The following is a 15,844-nucleotide window of genomic DNA, read 5'->3' as shown; positions in this document are numbered from 1 at the left end:
CCTAATAGATTTGTCTGCCTTTGATACATGTACTATGTTTGGAATCCATTCTACATAGTCTATAGCTCTGATAAATCCAGCTTTTAGCAATTTTTCTAGCTTAGCCTTGACTAGTAGTGCCACATGAGGGTGCATCTTACGGAGTTTTTTCTCGACTGATTTAAATCCTGGTGTAATAGAAAGATGGTGCATGATAAGATCAGGATCTAGGCTTGGCATATCAGAGTATGTCCATGCAAAGTTGATCTTCTTTTCTAAAAAGAGATTGCTGAAATATTTTAACTCCTCTAGTGACAATGATTGAGCTAAGTGGATGATATGTGGTGTCTCTTGACTCCTAATATTTATTGGTTGAGTTGGTTCAATCAATATAGAAGACCTTTCTTGGAAGTGACTTGGCAGTATATCAAGTATCTCACCTTCAGGTGCCTCAGAGAGGTTTTCACCCTTAGGTACGTCCTTTATTTTTTCTATTTTTAATTTTGACACCGTCACAATGTGGTTTTCACCATCACATCTTTATTTTTCTTTTTTCTTTTTTCTTTTTGCAACTAAGATACTTGATATCTATTTTAGTCATGTTCTCACTATGTTCGCTGGTGGAAGAGTCCATTGGTTCAACTACATTAAGGTAGTAGGCTAGGGTGTAGTCATTGGCAAAGATAGGTACATTCATAGGTTGGTTTTATAGACTATAGTCAATTAGTTCAAGATGTACCAAGGATAAAGTTTGAACAAGTTCGAAGGAGTTCATGGTATTATCATCATAACTTCATACTGACAAGTCGAGTTCTAGAAGACTACCTTGCGTAAATGTCTCAAGACCAGGAAGAGTTACAACATGATCATTGAAGTGCATGTTAATATTTAGTTGACCAAATCCAATAGACCTATGTCTAGTATCGTTCTCTACACCAGACTGGACTACATATCGTGGTTCGACAGTAACAAGACCAGTAGACAGATTCTCGACATTCATGACTGAGGAGTCAAAATTTGATGCTGAATAGGTATTGTCATAAATAGGACTATTGTCAGAGTCATCAGAGTCATAAAATGAAGTTTGTGACTCTTCTTCAAGTGATTGAGTGAAAGTATGTGTAGTGTCAATACCTATATCTTTGATGCTGCAAGTTCCTTCATGTTTTGGTTCATTGATCACTTGTATCTGAGATACCTGTTGACATAACCTTGATGGTTCTATGAATCTCTGTCGTCTACTCCATTTAGCTTCCTCTGGACTAATGACTGGTTCTGTTTCTATAGCTTCCAATTCTTCTTTTGTAGTTCCATACCTGATTTTTTTTGTCCTATTAGAGGGAGATATAGTAGGTAAAGAATTTCTTGTGTTCTTCCTTCTTTCATCTTTTGTTCATAGTCTTCTTGTCTTTTTAGTCTGATTTCTTCTATCTCCGTTTATAGTTTTAAGCGTATCAACTCTTGTGTGTCATTTGTGATATCATTATATTCTTCTAAAGTTTTTTTAGTAGATGTATCTGAGAGATGATCTGGACCCCATTCATACTCATTCGAGTCAGTTTCTGAATCATCTACTTGTTGTCTACCAGTGTATGTGACTGGAATTTTTTAGTGGTGCAAACGATTCTCTGATTCTTTCTACCTCTCCTCTCATATCCTCTGGGACTTCTACTCCTTGTAGTGTTATAGCTAATACTATCAGAACTTGAGTACCGATTGTTTCCTCTCTCTTGATTTCTAGTTATTCTTGTTCTTTTTCATACCCTTCTTGAGTCTATTGAGTGTTTACTTTCTGTGATGTTGAAGGTAGTATCCTTTTCCTCCACTTAGACTGATGATGGGAAGCATATTTCTGGTCTGATGTCTTTCCTGGATTGTATGCCAGTCCAACTTTATCATTTATAGACTTAGTTTGTAGATGAATAGGTTCAATAATACCTTCTTGATTTTTTCCCAGAGGACCAATACCTGAATATCCCATGCGTTGAATCATTTTATATCCTGGACCATATTATGTCGGAGAAATCTCATAATGTCTTACTTCTTTGTTTTCACTATCTTCTTTGAAAATCCATTTGAGAACAACATCCTCTTCTATTTCATCTGCAAGGGAAGTGGAGGATTGTACAAAGATACCATCATATATGACATTTGGAGTGGAAGTCTATGGCTTCATAACCTCTGATGGTTTTCCTTGTTGTTTTGGTGATGGAGGAAGAGAGATTAGTGAAAGTACTGGTTCTATCTTGTATCCATCCATGCCAGTATTTGTGATTTTCAATTTCTTTTCTAAGTCCATCAATGTTTCTGAACTTTCAACAGTAGAGGCTTCTCTATTATGAGGCACAAAGGTATCAACACTCTTTGTCAATGCATTACAAGGGGAGTTTGTATCAGAAGGAACACTGACTTCAACTCTGTTATAAGAAAATTTTAAGCACTAATGATACGTAGATGGAACTACCTTCATTTCATGAATCCATGACCTGCCCAGTAAGATGTTGTATGAAAGAGGGAGATCAAGCACCTGAAAAAATAACATCTCTTTCTACTGGTCCTACCCTAATTAGTAATAGTACCAAACCTTTAGAGGTTCTTTCTTCTTCATCATAAGCTTTGATTGTTATTTTCTTGGCCGGGTCAATGACATTTTCAAAAAAGCCCAGCTATGTAAGCAGATTATAGGTACAAATATTCAACCCAACGCCTCCATCTATCAAAACACATTTAACTCGGTGTTTATGGATCATAGATTCAATGTGCAATGGCTAGTTATGTGGGTGATTCAGCAAGTTTTCATCTTCTTCAGAGAAGGTAAGATAATGAGGTGAAGTTAGGTGACCCACCATAGATTGAAGCCAATCGATATCTAAATCTTTTGGGACATTAGTAGTGAGCAACGCTTTGTCTAGGATCTCTTTATGAGTAGAAGAGATTTTGAGAAATTCAAAGATGGAGATTTGAGCGTTCGTTCTTTTCAATTATTCGACAATGCTATAACCAGGAGATAATGATGAAGCCAACTATTTGGATTTAGCCATGGTTGTATCTGTTTGTTTGTTTGAAGAAGTTGGTAGGTTTGATGTTGTTTGAGTAGGAGTTGAAGAACTAGCTCCTTGGAGAATGACTTTCTTTTGAGCATGGGTCACAACATTTGCATTTTGTGATTCGTTTTGTTTATCTTTGATTATGATCACATTGCAATATTCAGGTTGGGAAGACTCAATCATGTTGATCACATTGTCATTGTTGGTATAGGTGTAATTAACTTTGGCACCTCCTTTTGACTTTGAGGAATCACCTTGTTCATAAATAGGTAAGGGATCTTTAAAAGCTTTGTGATTAGCATTAGTTGTGTGATTTACACCAACAATTTTGCCAGCGTCAACGAGATCTTGAATCTCATGTTTGAGCTTCATGCAGTTGTTTGTGTTATGACCTTTGTTTTGATGGTATTCACAGTATTCATTATCTCTCCACCATTTTGGTTTGACTTTGGGATCATATAGCCTAGAATTGTCTGGTAAGGTTATCAGATCATTTGCCAATAAAGTTTTGAAAGCGAATTCATATGATTCTTCCAAAGGAGTGAAGTCGCGTTTAGGTTTCAAAAGCCAAGGTTTCTTTTTAAACCATCTTTTACTTTGTTCAGAGGATTTTCTGCTGCAGTTTCAGTTGCTTTGAGTGCTTGTGTGCCACTAGCAAGATTAAATATCATGGATTTTGCTTTTTCTTTAACAGTTTCTACCACTCCATCATTAACAACATTTCTATTGTTGTCTTTGCCATATTTTCAATATTTGTTCTTTTCTTTGGAACTAGAACCTTGTTGTGTTTCTTTCCAAAGTGAGATATCTCCTTTCTTTATAAGCACATCTTCCATTATGAGGGCACTGTCTACCATTTTGTTGAATGAAGGGTATACTTGCATTTGGATACTGTATTTCAATTCAGGGATCAAGTTATTGATGAAGATATCCATCTTTTCAGAATTTGGAATAGGCCGCGAATATCTAGAGAACATCTTTCTCCAACGTTGAAGGAAAGTAAGAAAGGGCTCTCCTATTTTCTGTTGGGTATTGCAAAGCTCTATCATAGTGACCAAATGACAAATGTTATAGGAGTATTGTTGTAGAAACAATTGGATTAATTCTTTAAAAGTTTTTATTCCCACAGGTAGGCTTCAAAACCATTCCATAGCTTGCCCTCCTAAACTTCTCAGGAAAAGGCGCATGGGATATGTTTGTTCATGCATGAACTCCATACATAAAGCACAAAATTATCTGACATGGTCTTGAGGATCTGAGTTGCAATCGTATTTGTCAAATTTTGGGATCTCCACTCGTGAAGGAAACAAAGACATGTAAAGGATTTTATCAAATAGAAATGGGCATATCATGTCCAGAGAATATTGTTTTGATAATTTATCCTTGTTTTTTAGTTATGTGATCTCAGTCCATAACGCTTGTAATTGTTTGTTTATCATTGCTAAGGGTGTCTCTTCCTCTTTAGTGATGAGGGCCTCAACGTTATAACCAATAGGAAGTTTAGCGCCTTGCTTCGCTAGCTCTAGAAAATGGTCTTATTTTTCTCTAGCCATGATAACCTTCATCATTTTTTGGAAATCTTTATCCTTTTGACATTTATGAATATCAGTTTCGGTAGGTTCAGAGGCTTTAGATTCGCTTGATGAGGAATCACTGTCTGTAGCATGGATACTGAGATCATCATAAGTATTGTGTTTAGCAGCTCGTCTTTCTTGTTTTGTTCCAAATATGGTGGGAGACAAGGGTTGATCATAAACTGGTATATCTGATGATGAAGGTTTATTAGTGATAAAGTCCTCTATGTAAAATGGATTATATTGATATGAAAAGGATGGTCCTTTTCCTCTGTCAGCTTTCTTATGAGAAATTATGGTTTGAGTAGGCATTTTTATTGATTGATGTGACCTAGAGTTGTTTGTGATGCAGAAGCCAAGATCAAATTTGGAGCTAGTTGTTCGTTTTAACGTATTGATTGAGAGAAGCAACTAAGATTTAGTTGTTGGCATTGTACACTCTTATGATAATAGTTGATGTTGTCATTGATGGCAACCAACTGGCAACTCATCGGCAATTGGTTTCTACATGCCCTACATCACATATATTATACACCAACAGACACCGACACCAACAGACACCGACACCAACAGACACTTCACTAACATTCAGATTACATCGGCAACAAAGCATACGACACTCCAACCGACATGGGATGAACTTTTGTTTATTGTAATATAATTATGTTTAGTAAGTCGACATGGTATATTGTAAAAGACATATATGTATGAGATCTTATAGGTCATTTTGATGAGAGACACATGATATAAGATAATATGTATGGTAGTGAATAATTGTTTAGTAGCAACGAAGGTTTTTGGATAAGGTATCTATCTAAGCTTAAACCGGTACTAAACCTGGCATTAGAGATGTTGTTTTGAGCAGTAAATTGTATTGGATTTAATTATCCATTTTTCTAGTCAGTGTGACTCTTCATTGAGCAGTGAGCTCTAGGCTCTTAGCCTCCCTGCATGTGTAGGCCCCTTATTGTAAGTAGTATTTATTCATTGGCTAGTGAGTAAATATTGTGGGTCACAAACCCTACCGAGGTTTTTCCCACACCAAGTTTCCTCGTTAAATATCTTGTGCTATGGTGTGTTTCTATGCTATCTCTATAATTTGTGTTTACTACAATAATTCTCATTTACTGGTACACTGTTTTTGGTTGCAAAGCTATCAATAAGTTTAAATATTTTGCTAACTAGTTAGACATTGATTCACCAACCCTCTCAGTGTCTTTGGGACTGTCATTGAATCTAACAATTGGTATCAGAGCCTAGTCCTCTATTTGCAAAATCCTAACAACTTGAGGGAGATTCTGACACCGATACAAATGGAAAACTTAAGAAAACAATTGGAAGGAGCTCTTGAAGATTTTGATGCAGAAAAATTGAAGAATATCAAACTTGAAGATGATCTGAGGATTGCATAAGAATTCATTAAAGGACTTCAGGAGAACTTTGTTATAGCACAAAATAAGAGAAAGGAACTTCATGAGAAGATGATGATGAAAAAGAAACTCTTAGAGACATTGCAAATAAGTTGAGACAAGAAAATAATAATATGAAGAATGAAATGCAAGATATGACTATGAGGTTATGTAAGGATATTGAAGATAGAAAGAAGAATGAAGAAGACTTGAACAAGAGACTTAATGATGCTGGAAATGAAAATCCGAGACTTGGTCATGAAAATGATATGTTAAAGACATATCTGATTCACATGCAACATGATAAAGATGAACTTGTGAGACAAGTTGGAATTCTAGAAAATGAGCTGGTTACTGACAATAAACACAAAGAAAAATTCAAGAAAATTTCAGAAGAACTTGATGACATGCTTAAAAGACAAAAACCCAATGGAGATACAAATGGAATTGGATTTGAAATTGGAGAAAGTTCTGGTACTACAAATAATCAAGATCAGAAAAAACCGGTAAGACAACCTAATGATTATAAATTTAACGGGAAACATTTTAATTGCAACAAATATGGCCACAGAGAAAATCAATGTAGATTTAGAAATAATCAAAATACAAACTCATCCACTGGTCAATGTTCCAAATGCAACAAAGTTGGTCATAATTCAGAAAATTGCAGAATGAATGTGAAATGCTATGTTTGTGGAAGATTTGGGCATTTATCTAATCAATGCAGATCACAAACCAGTCAGGGATATGGTAAGGCTATTCAGGGGAATAATGTAACTTTTTATGCATGTAACAAGATTGGAAATATTGCAAAATTCTGTAGAAGCAAGAATACACCAACGAACAATAAAGGATCTAGTTTGAAGGGCAAAGAAAAGGTAGATGAAGTAAAGCAAGAATTTTCAAAACAATGGATTAAGAAGAGTGATCAGAGAACTAATGAAACTATCTCCGCACTAGTAGAATCCTCCACTGGCAGGAGATTCTTCATCTAACTGAGGAATAATCCTTAGGGGGTATTGCAACAAGTTGAAAATCATGCATTTTACCCTCGGTTGATGGTAAGAAGATACATTTCTTCTTTACTAGCAGATGTGTTAAGTTTTCACTTAACCGACAAGCATTTAATGCGGTCGTTGAAAGATATTTCATTATATAACATCAGAGAAACCTCATTTTTTAACTCACCGAGCATTGAAATATTAGAGAGCGTGAAACTGAGCAAGGGCATTCCAAGGCGAAGCTGCAAAGTGATTTTCAGGCATTCAAAATTTTGGTTAAGAGGTATTTATCTTTGAAATGGCTTCCTCATCTTCTGTTCCTGAATTTATTTCGAACCCTACCATTGTGGAAAACGTCAAATGCCCTAGACTCGTATTTAAGGTTATCCTCAAGATTGCAAAGCATGATGATTCTGCTGGAGCTTTTTTGAAAATTCCGAAGGGTGTAGCATTTGCTAAAGACCCTAGAATCTACATACATTGCAACATAGAAAAGCTAGGGACTGAGGATTTGAAGAAAATATTTAATGAGGTTATTACAGATGGAAATGGTGTGATTAAACCTGAACATAAAATTGTGGAAGACTTAGGTTTTGTAGAGATTCTGAACATTTCCAAATTTCCAAAGGAAGTTGTCAGACTTGTATTGAGCAGAATCCATGGAGAGTTCATGTGGTTAGAGTCAGTTTTCAAGATAACCAAGGAAGCAATTAAGGTAGTTACTGGTTTACCTTCAACCGGTAGTAGGCTTGATAAAACCAAGAAAATACCTAACAAGGGAGTTATGGATTTAACCGGAGCCACACATGATAGCAGGTCACTTAGAGTGAATGATGTTAAGGATATAAATGTGAGATATATGAGTATGGTTCTAGGATACAAAGCAACACATGCAAATAGAATGAATTCTGTTCCTAGCCTTTGTATTCACAGTGCATATGAGATGGTGAACAACAATGCTAAGATTGATGTGTGTGAATGACTTAAAGATGAATTAGTTGACAATTTGAAGAAGATTAAGGGAGACAAGAAAGGTACTTTCCGTTTTGGAAACCTACTAGTATGCCTAATGCTATACTTTACCAAAGAGATACCCGACATAGGTCACAAGGATTTTGGTTATGACATCCCAGTAGGAAGACAAATACAAGAAGCTTTCATCGGTATGGGCACCGACAGTATTAAGAACATTACAGATTACTTCAAAACATTTCAAACTAAGATGAGAGAAAGAGAGAGACTACCGCATAGCATAATTGATAAGTATGACAAGAAAATCTGTTTTGTCATTAAGCGTGATGAAACTTGGATGGAAGCAGTGAACCCTAGAACTATTTGGGTTACTGAGATGGGTTATGAGGTAGACCTATCTGTTCTGGAGACATATGCTAAAGCTCTACTTGATGCACCAAGGGAGCCATCTGAGAAATTCTTTGGAAATGCAGAAACAATAGAGAGTGATATATCTATGCAGAAGAGGACAAAAAGAAGAGAAAAGTTTATCAGAGATGCCTCAAAGAAGGTCAAAGAAATCAAAGAAAATGTCATGAATATCAGTGGTATATCAATAAGTGAACTTGAAGGACTGCAACCTGAAACACATCTTTCACCGGTTGTAACATCCTCTGATACTGACAGTGGTAAGGCTGCTGAGTTTAAAAGAGTGGAAAGGAAAAGGAAAACCTCACCGGTATCTTCTCCTACTCCTAAGAAAACCAGGACACTAAGGAAGAAGCAACAAGCAGTTAGGGAACCGAAGAAGAAGCTTACACCTAAGAAGAAACAGACACTGGTTACCCCCACAATGGATGATCTATTGAATGAGATTACAAAGGAAGGAAATCTATCTAATGTAAATAAATGCTATAATTCTTCCAATGATTCTGACAAAAACACAATTGAAGAAAGCATAATTTTACATTTAGATATTTACAAGAAAGTGTTGATAGATGTGATTGATGAGTTACAAAATGATTTATACATGAGATTGGAAGCTCAAAAAGGCTATATGTGATGGAACTAGACAAGAACTTGAAAGTTCAAACACTCTTGGCTGTACATCCGGTAAATTCTAAGGAAGAGATAGATGAGCTTATTTCTAAAGCTAACCGGTTAGTATTTGCTAGTAGACACGGACAAGTGAGCCTTATGGCTGGAAGGGTTAAAGAAAGTGCAGATGAGACTGCAGATAAATGGGACATATTCTTTGTAGAGAAGGAAAAGGAAGAGGAAAGAAGCAGACCAAAAATGGAAAAGACATTCAAGGTATATCAAAAGGACAAGGAAAAAGGTAAAGTAGGTGGTGTACCCTCTATAAAAATAATAGACAACATCCCTCCACTGACTCAGAACAACCCTCCATTAGCATCTTCATCACCAGTTCATACAGCTAATCCACCGGATATAGATACTGAAGGTTTAACCCATGATGATACTAATATGAAGTCGGAGATACTTTTTACAATGAATGTAGATATTCAAGATATAAAATTGTTGTCGACAAAGAAACTACAGAGGTTAAGGCAGATAGTGTTGAGGACAACAAGATTTCAGAGAAACCGACACACAAAGTTGATTCTCAGAACACTGAGATACCAACTCAAACAGAGCAACCAGAGATTGAGAAAACTACAAAGGACAAGACAATTGGCACAGGGCCAACGAAATCTGGGAAATCGACAGTGGTACCAACAGAGAAACCATCTGAGGCAAAGGTTCATGTTGAGTCTGTAACACCGACAGTTGTAGAGAAGCTTAATAAAACTGAGAAACCATTAAAGGTAGAGGTACAAACACAGACAAATCCATCAAAAGAAAATATAAGTAAAGTGGATGCATCTGATGAAAGTAAAGAGGACATAGTGAAGGTGATTGGTCAGACATCTGTTGAGAAGAAACCTACAACAGAACCAAGCACATCTATAGGTGAATTCAGACCCACTAATATTATAGAGGTACTTTTGGATTCTATTAAAAGGATTACTAATTGCAATGCCTTAGCATTTAAGGCAATTGATAACACATTACCTATTCTGAAGATGATTGCACCTAATTGTAAGATAGATCACATTAATAATTCTTTAGGGAAATTGGATACATTGTCCAAATTCATTGCTGATAATGTAATAACCATAGATAAGGTGAATGAGGACACCATAAAGGAGAGAGTTGACAAAGAGAAAAATACATTATTTGAAAACACCATAAATAAATATACCGATACTTGGACACACTTTTATCGGTACTCAATTCTACAATTTTGGAGTATAAGGAGTTATATAGAGAAGCATGTAAACCTCACTATTTGACAGAGGACATTGATGAGGAGATAAAAAAGACACAAAAGGAAATTGATGACATTGTAGATAATATAATAGGTTCATCTGGAATTATATCAGTTTTTGAGCAGGAAATGGTAGTTTTTGAGGAGAAGCTGGAAAAACTTGAGAAAGAGAAGGCGAGAATAAGGTCTAATGCCCGAGAACTAAAGGACAAACTTGGTCCGAGGTTGGATAATCTTATTACTCAGAGAGTTGAATTATCTAAGGCAACAGTTCAAGGAGAGTGATCACCGAAGCAACAAATGCACTATCTCACCAGTATGATCCAGCAGACTGAGGCAACTTTAACTGATAGCAACAAGTTTATGCAGAGTTTGAATATGATTTTGGCAGACATCTTTCAGATTGTAACCAACTAGTTACAGACTTTGAGGTAGCATTTTTGTACTCTTTTAATTATTTATGACATCCTTTGTCATTGATGTCAAAGGGGGAGTAGTGGAAAGAAAAATGCATGTACAAAGGAGATCACTTGCTCAGGGGGAGCACATCTTTTTGGATTTTTCTCATGAGTGTTGCCATCAATTCCAAAGGGGGAGATTGTTGGCATTCTACACTCTTATGAAAATAGTTGATGTTGTCATTGATGGTAACCAACTGGCAACTCACCGACAATTGGTTTCTACATGCTTGACATCACATTTATTATACACCTGTAGACACTGGCACCGATAGGCACTTCACCAGCATTCGGATTACATCGGCAAAAAAGCATACCAGCACTCCAGCCAACATGGGATGAACTTTTGTTTATTGTAATATAATTATCTTTTGTAAGCCGACATGGTATATTGTAAAAGACTCATATATGTATGAGATCTTATAGGTCATTTTGATGAGAGATACATGATATAAGATAATATGTATGGTAGTGAATAATTGTTTAGTAGCAACGAAGGTTTTTGGATAAGGTATCTATCTGAGCTTAAACCGGTACTGAACCTGGCATTAGAGATGCTATTTTGAGCAGTACATTGTATTGGATTTAATTATCCATTTTTGTAGTCAGTGTGACTCTTCATTGAGCAATGAGCTCTAGGCTGTTGGCCTCCCTGCATGTGCAGGCCCCTTATTGTAAGTAGTATTTATTCATTGGCCAGTGAGTAAATATTGTGGGTAACAAATCCCACCGAGGTTTTTCCCACATCGGGTTTCCTTGTTAAATATCTCGTGTTATGGTGTGTTTCGATGCTGTCTCTATTATTTGTGTTTACTGCAATAATTATTATTTACCGATACACTGTTTTTAGTTGCAAAGCTATCAATAAGTTTAAATATTTTGCTAATCGTTTAGACACTGATTCACCCCCCTCTAGGTGTCTTTGGGACTGTCATTGAATCTAACATTAGTCTAGTTTCAGGAAAGATCTATCCCGTGTAAGACGTGATCTAAGTTACCTATTTTGATTTAAGAGAAGTGACTAAGACTCAGTCTAGTTTCAGGAACGATCTATCCAGTGTAAGACATTATCTAAGTGACTTAAGTTTGATAAATGGTTGATTGAACTAGCTGAAAGATGATTGACAAAATCGTGCAACACAACGACAAAAGTACACTGTTTAGATTTGTTTACGCTCAGGGTGATGATAACCAGTTTTATGCTCATTGTAGACTATTTTTAGGTAATTTTGACTGTATAGGACTAACAAAATCAGAGATTTGTACGACAGGGTTTACAAGACCAGACGACAGTGTGATAACTTCAGGATGATGAAAATAGTATTTCGTACGAGTTGCTACCTAGGTTAGTATGACATGTGGGTATACCTCAGATGACAAACAGAATGTGATGTTTTCTCGTATGACACAGGACAAGAGATCAGACGATACTTCCCTAAACAGGATGATAGTTTATCAGATCTCGTATGACAACTAATGCAAGGTCAAACGACAAACTATAAGGCTTGATGAAATTTCATACAAAAACAGGTATGTAGCAAGACGATAAATTAGATGACTCATACGCTAGTTTACTGGACAGAGACAAAATTCTGATAGAAAGAGTTTTCAATGACTGACAACGACCAGTTTTGAGATGGACTGAGTTTTTGATAGCTAATGTAGACTAGTTTTTGATACGGACAGAGTTTTGACCACTAAGAAAGACTAGTTTTTAATACGAATAGAGTTTTTAATACAGACTGAGTTGTTTATTGTTTTCTCCAGTTTTGATATTCTAGTTTCAATTTTAGGGATGAAAACACAATAAACACGCAATATGTATAATGACTTCAATCACAACATGCTAACCCTATGAAAATTGGTGAGAGAAGAAAACTTTTTCTTGCAGACTCAGGTACACACCCAATAAATAATCAAAATACAGCCGCTGAGTCTCATGTAATGGATTCTCAACGTTGTATTAGCCAACTCCAAATGCTAATAGGGGTATGAAATGGCAAGTATCTTGGGAGAGTTACTTTCTCTCTTGCACAAAGATTATCCCCCCTTTCGGAGGTGAACCGGGTAGCCTCTATCTTATAGTTCTTAGTCAGGAATTCCGTTCAAAATTACCCCTTGAAGTCACGCAAGCATGATTGAGGTTTATAGCCTGACAAGGTACCGAAACAAGCTGTAGTCACATAAACATGATTGAGTTTGCGAGGCCCTACAAAATGCTCGATATGAGAGATCTCAAAGAGAAAACTCAAATAATCTTGTCCTCTGAGACTTTAATCAACCATAGTCCTATTTATTATAGTGAGTTGGAATGCCCAGGTCCAGTTGTACTCACTTGGGTCATTCTCACAGGGTGATTACTTTTTCCCACTATGACAAGCCCACTAAAGGTACACAAATCTCAAACTTAGAAAAAGCCTCAAGGGTCTAGATTTCTGATTGTCTATGCAGACAAAAGCATACTCTCCTACCTCTCAGAATTTTCTTAAAACATGAAGGATAGATTTGTTCATTAACCAAATAGCAATTGAGGTGCCTAGAAATGAATTTAAAGAATACACGATGTTTACTTGAATCTCCTCAGGCAACCTGCAAAGACAACGAATCAGTAGTCATATTGTCTTTGTTTGACAAGCATATTCTTCGACAAGCAATCTACAAAAACTGATTAGGCTGTGAAAATTCCTCAGACAGATGAACAATAAGCCAGGGTCAGCGTTAGTATGATCAAAATTCAGTAAAGAACTTGAAGAATGAAATATGCTTTTAACCCAAAAATACAAAATATTGTACGATGATTCTCACCGAGTCGTATGATAATTCATACGAGATTGCACGATATCTGCAGTTTGTCGTTCGGGCATATGGAAAATCTTGTACGATATTTAGCAGTAACTGTATGGGCAAAAATCCAAAAAAATAAAATATCTGAAAAATAAGAAAAAGTTAGTCTTTGAGGCCGAAAGATGTAGTCTTCTTCCCCACGGTGGGCGCTAGAAATGTGTGTGAAAAGTGGAATAAGTATCTGCAAGCTGTAAGATACAACACTTCAATTAAGTCATTACATGTATGGTTAGACAGATATAAGCATGAATAATAAAACCATAACAAATTGACCAATTGTCTTCTAAAAGATGCGAGTATAGACTTGCTCTCAGATTTGTATAAGCAATACCAGTGACTAGACTACACCAAGATGAAGGGTTTAATCTATATGAGCATGATATGAAGCTAAATGGATGCAAGATTATGCTAGATGGGTGAATAGTAAGCTATATGAATTCAAGCAATCATAATTGAACTAAATATGCAAAAATCTAAACTAAGATGCAATAATCTCAAAAAAAGCAAGCGCAATATCTTCAATGACTCCAAAGGAAAAATTGTATAATAACAATAAATCTCCAGGATGTTTTGAATGAGAGATGAAGGCTAAATTTATAGAGAATCACAAGAGAGACCAATGGTCAAGATCAATTAGCAACGAGCGGTTGAGATTATTCAAGAAAAAACACAATTTAGGATAATTGAAATAATTGAGAGATCAGATTCAATTAACCTTGAGATAGATTCCAATTATAGTTTGATTGAAATGCATTCAAATTATAAGTTTGAGTTTGCATTGGAGATAAAATTCAATTAATTCCATGCATTTGAGATAAAAATAGGTGATTCCATGCATATTCTTTGATTTATTCAAGAGAAGAGTCTTTTCTATGCAACTGAACTTCTTTTCTCAAAAACTTTGAGTTCCAATTTTAGAGAATGATTAATAATTCATTTAATTGCTTTTCCGATTTCAAGTTATCTCAATTTAGAAGAAGAAATAATATCTCAAGTTTGATTTCTCTTCAATTCTATTTTTTTATTTTATTTTCAATTTAACTCTTTCTTTGCATATTGATTCCTCTTTTGTAATAAATTAATTCATTTTTTATGATTAAATGGCAAATTTATTAATTAAATAAATATGCTAGGATATTAAATAAATTAAATAGGATAAATGATCAAAATGATATTCTTGAAATGATTTAATTAATTAAATAAATATTTAATTAATATAGAATAATTCACTTGCCATGTGATATTTGATGATTTAAAAATTAATTATTGAGTGCTCAAAGTTGATTTAATTGTCTTTGGTTAGGACCTTGGTGATGTTGTCGAGATTAGGTGCCCATGGTTTAGGTGACCATTTTTAGGGTAATACAATTTGGACAATTGTCCAAGGCACACGATTGTTAAAGTCATCAAGACAAGGAGAAAGAAGAGGGGACTCCTTTGTTAATTCCACCACTTGAGTCAGCTCTCTCAATGAAGAATAAATTATGATTGAATATGTTTGGACTTGTACAAAATTGTAGGTAGAGAATGATCAAGCACTCCTCCCTACAGACACACAATCCTTTGAGAGGGCAAAGGGTTTTGAGAAGGAAATTGACTGAACCTAGTCGAAAGATGAGTCTTGGATTGAGGATAAAATAGTTGCACCAATTCCCAGGGGGGTGCACTTCCCAAGGAACCACCTAGGTTACACTAGAGTCTACTATTACTTGACTAGAAGGCTTAACATCCTCAATAACATATTCAAATATTCAGGGAAGGTATTTTGCCACAATATTCCAGAGCTCACATTCTTTTGGTAAGTACAAGAACAATCAACGATGAGATGCCCTATAAAAAAAAACATCATTTGTAATTAAAGGTAAAACCCTCATTACAAATTGGCTCAGTCAACCATTTGTCCTCCACCATAAGGACAATATCCCTAAAAAAGATATTTGGAGTTGTCAATTTCCAGAAAAAGCCAAACAATGGTAGAGTGGATAATATTGGTACTTTTAGTAGAATCCACTTTTTAAAAACCAACCAATAGCATGACTAAAACCCTTAAAGAACGAGTCCCGTTAGAATAAGAAGAGAGGTTAGACAATCTAACCCAAACATGTGTAATATTCAACGATTATGTGTGAGGATTGAAACAAGAAGATACAACTTAAAATAAAGTAAATGGTCATTGAATATACAATGCCCCACCCTCCAAAATTGTCTCCTTATCTTTAGAAGATTGATATCTCACAATAAAAAACCCT

The sequence above is a fragment of the Cryptomeria japonica genome, chromosome 1 (assembly GCF_030272615.1).
Source record: "Cryptomeria japonica chromosome 1, Sugi_1.0, whole genome shotgun sequence".
In the NCBI taxonomy this organism is placed as follows: Eukaryota; Viridiplantae; Streptophyta; class Pinopsida; order Cupressales; family Cupressaceae; genus Cryptomeria; species Cryptomeria japonica.
The sequence above is the reverse complement of the archived record's forward strand: the minus strand, read 5'-3'. Positions refer to the sequence as shown.